The following is a 7,098-nucleotide window of genomic DNA, read 5'->3' on the forward strand; positions in this document are numbered from 1 at the left end:
AGGGATGCCGACCGCCGTAAAACACCAAAGAAGCAAGAGCAGTCACCACCTGCTACGTTTTGCGGAAGCAAGGAGGAGTTTTCCTTCCCGTCCCTTTTAGTCTTCTTCAGGTTCAGAAAGCAGCTGCCGTAAGTTAATTTCGTTATCACTGTGTCACTATTTGACATGCAATATCCATACATATGTTTTTTAGTAAATGTGTTTGATCATAGCACATGAGTGAGGGTATGCCTTCTAGATTGGTCATGTGCTTAGTCCTCAAATGTAAACTATGATTTTGCTGTTTGATGTTGACAGTTTACTAAGGCAAGGGCGGACTGGGACAAAAAAAATCGGCCTGGCATTTTGGACCAGAGCAATTTTTTTATGTTCACGTCTGTGTCCTAATTCTGTGTTGTCATGACCTGGCTCTGAGAGTCATGGCAAAAAGGGAGTCCACACCAGGTACATGTGTTAAAACAATTCTTTATTAAATCCAATTAAACCAAATTAAACAATCAAAGGATTTGAAGTTATGGAGTGTGAAAAGCAGTGGTATAGGGTGTGCAAGTGTTGATAGTGTGAAACAAAAGCAAAGGACAACCAAAGCATCAAACTAAAACCAAACCAAACCAACCCTGACTGGGACAGAAGAGCCCAGAACAGGAAAAGCCAGAGAGAGATCAGAGAAGAGAGTGAGTACCTGGCTGCAGTGGATAATAACCCAAAGTAATTAATGGAAAACACCTGCAAACAGAAACCACACCCAGAGAAGAGGGGGAGAAAGAAATAGATCACACCCAGGAGGAGGAGGAGGGGACGCACTCAGGGATGCCACATAGGGCACACATGTCATAATTCCAGCTTATGTCCTGCAATAATTGTTCTTAAATAAATAATAAGCAAACTATACATTTGGTAAAACTAGAAGGTACGGGGGAGTATTATGGCCACATAAAAAAAAAAAAAAATGGAATTAATTACGAGAATAAAGTCGTAATATTCTAATCCTGTTGTTTTAAGAGGACAGTTGTTAAAATGAGGGCCGAGAGCATTCGTGGAATCCTCGTCCTGTCACATTACATACTATTGGGTTGTTTAATAACATTTCTGCAGATGTCAGCATTAAAGCATACCATAATTTTGGTCAACACATATGACGAGGAACCAGTACAGAAACGCAGGATTTCATATGAATGATTCCATCAGGACCGCCAGGTCACACCGTGTTTACGGGCAAGCACTGATTTAATGTCTTTTTGAGGCCAATCTCAAATAAAACTCAATGAACCCCCCACGGATGAATACGCTCCATTGTTGTGTTTATTTACAGTCCTCTAAACTCCCCAAATATTCATCAATTGAATAAACTTTAACATTAGCCGCTAATGTTAATTTTTTTGGCTGGCCAAATACTCCTTCATAGTAAAACAGCTTTCAGTACTTAACATAGACTCCTCTGTGATTGTTCTCATTACAGTTTAATGGGGAGCCGCATCCTACATGCGTTTCAACTTGACCCAGAAACATGGAAGGCGATAACAGCCAGGTGAAGCTATCATCCGATATGGATGAGGAGGTTGGGGGAAATGGTGTGGAGAGCATCTCAACCATACTCCAACCGCAAACCCCTACATGGCTCAAAAGCTGGGAGCGCCACAGAAGAATCTCTCCTTCGTGGCAGCTGCCACCATTTTCATCTTAATCGGTAAGAATTGTTGTTTTCTTATACTTTATATGTATTGGTGGGTTTTATCAAAGACAGCAGCATTGTCATTCACACCTATACTGATAATCCACAGCTTTAGTGGGTGTCTCCTGGTGACAGGAAGTAATGAGTCTTTTTAGATTTATTATGGATATTAAAAACTGGATTGCTTTGTTTTATAGCTGAAGCAGGATAAACTAAAAATACAAGTTTCTAAGACTCAGAAGAAGACGTGAATCTCTAGAACTTTTTCACTCGCCAACAAGACAAAGAACCTGGTGATTTGGCTCTAAATTGTCACCAATCAAGCTTTTTTAAGCATGTGAAAATGCTTAAAGCTCACATTTGACCATATCTCTCTCTGAGCAACTTTTAAGCATCTGGCAGTCAGACCTTTGCATTAGTAGTTTTTTCAATAAAAGTATTTACTGTAAGTTATGCATACTGTAAAATACTGTCATGGTCACTGGTGATATAGCAATAAAATGCTGACTGGGTGGTTTGGTCTAAACTTGAAATGTTTAGTCTCTCCTTGAGTGTGACCTTCCTCGTCCATTTAAGTGTACTTGTTCATCCGGTCCCCTTTTGTTTCCTTATTTGAACCACTTATTTTCAGGGTACTTATTGGCTAATTTCATCGGAAGAAAGACTGTGCTCCAAATGTGCAGCCCTGTGCCCACTTCGAAAGACCTGTTGAACACGAGACAGGTGCTGCCCCTCTCAGGACTGGGATGATGTCAAAAAGCCTCTTTGCACAAAAACTCTCTCCAGCCAAATTTGAAACCTGTCCTCGGGTAATAGTACCCCACACATTGCCCATACAATGTGCTGTGAGGCAGTGTTGGCCTCTTTCTGAAATGACTGTGATACACAACATGTGACATAATTTACAGCTTTAAAAGGTGAGTCATCATCTTCTGTTTTCCTGTCTCCCCTCGCATATTTTATTCCCTCCTCAGTGAGTTTTCCACTGCTGACCACCGAGCTGGTGTCTCCAGGAGATGAAAGTTTGGGAACAAGGTGCTCAACAGGTTTTAAAGAGTACGGCATGAACAGCTGGGACCATGAGCACTTTGTTAAGTTCAAGACCCTCCAGCTCTGGTTACAACAAAGTTGTTTTCAAGAAGGAAATAAGGAGCTTCTAACTGGATTTCTGTCATATAGTGGCAATGGAGCAGTAAAGGTAAACTTAAAAACTAAGAGGGAGAAAAAAATTAAATTAAGTAAGAAAAGCACTATGTGGTAATGTTGTTATGTTGGTTGTGTCCAGGGTGCTGGTGTTGCCACATTAGGGGGGAAAGTGACTTCAGGATGCTGGCGCGACAAGAACATCAACATGAGTGGCCGGGCATGCTGTGGTCAGAGCTGGTAGTCAGCTTTGCTGAGAAGGTGAGTATAGTATAATGTTTAATGTTACTGTAAAACTTTCTTCTTCTGAAGTATGATGTTTTTACAAATTACATGTTTTTTTAATTGCTTTTATTTCCTTCATTTTCAGGTTCTAATGCGCCAAAATGAGTGCCTCTGCTGTGTTGATCTACCCAGATTCTGCTGATTACACTTCTCATGAGACCACTCAGTTCTTTGGACATGTGAGTGTGGACAGTTTACCCCTGGAGAAATGTGATATTAAGCGCTTGTGTTGACTATCGATTCCCTGTTTAGTTTGTACTTTATGCTCGACTAGCCGCAGAGGACTGCAAATGTTTTAGGAGGAAGAAAAATCAATCAAGTCTGTCAGGGCAAAAAACACACAAAAGGAATATTGGGAACACTTCTCCTGCATTGTTTATTTTGGGCCTCTGTCAAAAAGAAGGAAGCAAAATTGTGATAACGTCTGTCTGTCGGTCTAACCTCTCTGAATTTTTCCTCCAGTTCACCTGGTTCAGGAGATCCCTACACACCAGGCTTCCCCTCTTTCAACCACACTCAGTTTCCCACCGGTCCAGTCTTCAGGCCTGCCAAAATCTTGGCTCAGACCATCACAGCACGCATGGCTACCAACATTCTGAGGTAAGGCTTACATATGCTGTGGACCAACTGAAACAAGACGCAAACAAAATTAACAGAATAATGCTCATTGTCTGCATCCCACAGGCAGCTGGGGTCAAATGTGCCTGAAGGTTGGGGAGTCGTCCACCAAACTGGGAGATGAGACCGATTGATTACTGGGAGTCAACAATGTTCTTACTGAGAAGAAGATTATAAATGTCTTTGGGGTCATCAAAGGCTTCGTGGATTCAGTACAATGAGATGTTAATTTAACGAGAGAGAGAGAGATACTGTGATCAGGAATTCAGTGTAGTGAAAAATAAGATGAGTGATGAATGTCTTCTTATTGTCTTATTTTAGATCGATATGTGGTATTGGTGCCCAGAGAGATGCTTGGGGTTCAGGTTTTGCTGCATCGACTGGTCGGGACCAGCGTCCTTGTTGAGCTGGCACGTTCCATATCGGACAGGTGAAGAACAGGAGTGTCAGATGGCAGCTGATGCTTATTTTTTTTGAATGTGAAATAGTGCTAAATGTTAAGTAATATAGGCTAAGTCAGAATCTGAGTATCTTTTCTGTTTTTTTGTTATGTGCAGTGTTTTCCACTTGACAGATGGATTCAAGCCAAGGAGAAGCTTGTGTTTGCCAGTTGGAGTGGCTGGAGAGTATGGAGCATTGGGCCACTGAGTGGTTGGAGGTGAGAATTGCACCATACCCTTTTTTCAGGGTGTCCACGGAGTATTAAAAGTAATTATCAACTTAGTGAAAATGAAGGTAACGGAGCCCCTAAAGGACATGAAAAAAAAAAAAAGTGAAACGTTCTAGTGAGCACAAGAATCTTTCGTCGTGCGCACGCAGAAAGTATCTCGTGCTCACAAGAAAGTATGCTCGTGCGCACGAGAAACATTGGGTTAAGCACAGGCAGTTGGAGCAGTTGAGAGATTAGTTTAAAACCTCGCAAATTAATGCAGAACTCACGTAATCCCAACTAGTTATTACCAACGAGGCTAATACAACTCCTGACGACTGTTTTATAAATAAAATAAAAAACAAGCCCATAACACCAGCAGCTGCCGTGGCAGGTCTGGATCCTGTGCCCCTCAGGACACGTGGGGACTGTCCCGGCATTTAAATGCCACTACTAGCTGCCACTGCCACGAATTGAGCCACCCGCTCTCGCAACAACTGCCTGTGCTTACACCAAGGTTTCTCGTGAGCACGGATACGTCCTCTTGCGCACGAGAAAAGTAAGTCTAGTGAGCAACGAGATACTTTCTCGTGAGCACGAGATATTTCTGGTGCGCAAGAGATACTTTCTCGTGAGCACGAGAAAGGATCTTGTGCTCACTAGATACGTTTCCTTTTTTTTTTTTTCTCTCCATGTCCCTTTAGGGGCTCCGTATGAAGGTCCTTTTTAAAAAGTAAAAAAAATAATACCTCGCAATCAACATTATACGATCCTAGTGTTTGCTATATGACTGGAGCAAGTTTGGTATTGAGTTGAAAAATATTTGCAAGTATTAAATGGATGAAATTTAACCTGTAGAAAAACCTCCCCCCCTGTCATAAACGCTGTGTGTTTTTGGTTTTTTTGTTTTTGTTTTGTTTTTTTTTGTTGTACTGAGGGTTGTTTCACTAACGCATTTTTCGGGATATCAATTATGCAGTAAACGGGTTAGCAATCGTATTAAATTTTGTATTTTATAATCCAGGAGTTATCTTTCTTCTCTGAGCAGTGAAAGGTCTTCTCCTACATCAACCTGGATGGGTCGTATCAGGTAATGTGGCTTCAGGTTTTCTAGATTAGGCCTAAAAGAGATTTTAACACTCTCCTCTCAACTACAATATACATACTATAGTATTTTCAGAATGACTGAACTAAAAATCTGTCTTTCCAGGTCGATGGATTTAAAAGTGGCCACCAGTCCCTTGATGTAAACGTACCTGATCGAGGGCGCTCTGAAGGAGGTAAATAACAACGGAACAGGGCCAGAGTACTTTTAGTGAATCAGACGTAATTATGTTTATTACAATCCTACACGATATTATTATTAAATACTTTTTCAGTTTCAGACAAAGTTATGGTGTAATGTACAATTGTCTTCCCTCAAGGTGAACTACACAACCAGGCCACTCTCTATGCTCAATTTGCAAATGGGCAACTGGAACAAAAGTCTTAAGGTCGCTGTGGTGCTGGTTATATCCACAGTCAAGCAGTGTTTATAACTCAATGATATGGGGAAAATGTAAGCTTTTTCACACAGTACCACGAGCCACAGCTGGCAGGTGTAGGATAGTGGTCATTCTCATTTTGGCCATTGTTCAAACCTAATCTTTTTCCTAAGATAGTTAATCTACATTGAGAGAAATCACAGAATTAAAGCCTCCTGCATGTGTTTATGTTTCCAGGTGGAGCCTATGAAGTTGGCATATCTGCAGATCCATTCCTCGCCTTTTCAGGGCATTCCTTCAGTGTCATTTAGATTCACTTCTAATCCATAAGTCATCCTGCTGGTACTAGAAAGTTCAGTTGTATAGTCCTGTTTTGAGCCAATACCAGGAATGAACGTACCCTTAGCATTAATTAAGCATGGTGCATTCGAGGGATGTTCTTTCCTCACTGTAAATTTCTCAACAAAGATTTGTTTTTTCCTATCAGGAAGTATCCGTAACTTTGGCACATGCTGGACCAGAGCGGGAGAAACGGAACCTGCGCACATCCAACCAGGTTCCTCAGCTGGCTGGGAAACAGCAACCCGGTTTGCAGTCACATGGTTCTGAGGCTGGTCCAATGATCATGTTGGCTGCGGATGGACCTGATGAATTATGACAAAGAAAACGCTTCGGGTGCTCAGATCAACAGGGTAATTCTTAAAGAGATTAAGAGGTGAGTGTCCCAGTTGTTTTTCTTTTCCTCTGGATGAACAGTTGACTCTGCTTTAGGGTTGTTTTGCTTTAAAGAAGTCCAGAACCTAAGTTACCTCCCTGGCAGTTTTGTCTCTTGCAAGATGCGTCCCCAGCCGCTGTTGGCCTAAGGCCCTGACAGTGCAAAGGTTGATCATGGCCCATGGCTCCCTACAGCCGCGCAGCCAAAGCCTAGCAAGAGACATCAAGAACAGCGACATGGAAGACATAGAAATGTGCCGCATCATAAGACCTGCATCATGTCGGTAAGTCCTCCCAACGTTGGCTACATAACTCATTAGATGACTGCAAAAACAGTAAATATTTTCATGTTGAATGCTGTGGTTAGGTACTCCTGTCAACTCTAAATATGCCCTTAATGCCTGTGGAGTAGCTGCTCACAAGAGAATTTTGCATTTGACCTAAAGCAATGGATGGCCTTTTGTGAGTTTTGTCCATCAACTCTAATGAGATGCAACTACATTCTCTCTAGACATATGTGGCAACAGGAATGT

At 41.8% G+C, this 7,098-nt stretch overlaps 1 pseudogene; it reads left to right on the forward strand.

Moving 5' to 3' along the window:
- The first annotated feature begins 1,614 nt into the window (after window positions 1–1,614).
- On the forward strand, window positions 1,615–6,853 carry LOC113747040 (transferrin receptor protein 1-like; annotated as a pseudogene).
- Window positions 6,854–7,098: the final 245 nt, after the last annotated feature.

The sequence above is a fragment of the Larimichthys crocea genome, chromosome XII (genome assembly GCF_000972845.2).
Source record: "Larimichthys crocea isolate SSNF chromosome XII, L_crocea_2.0, whole genome shotgun sequence".
Lineage (NCBI taxonomy): Eukaryota > Metazoa > Chordata > Actinopteri > Sciaenidae > Larimichthys > Larimichthys crocea.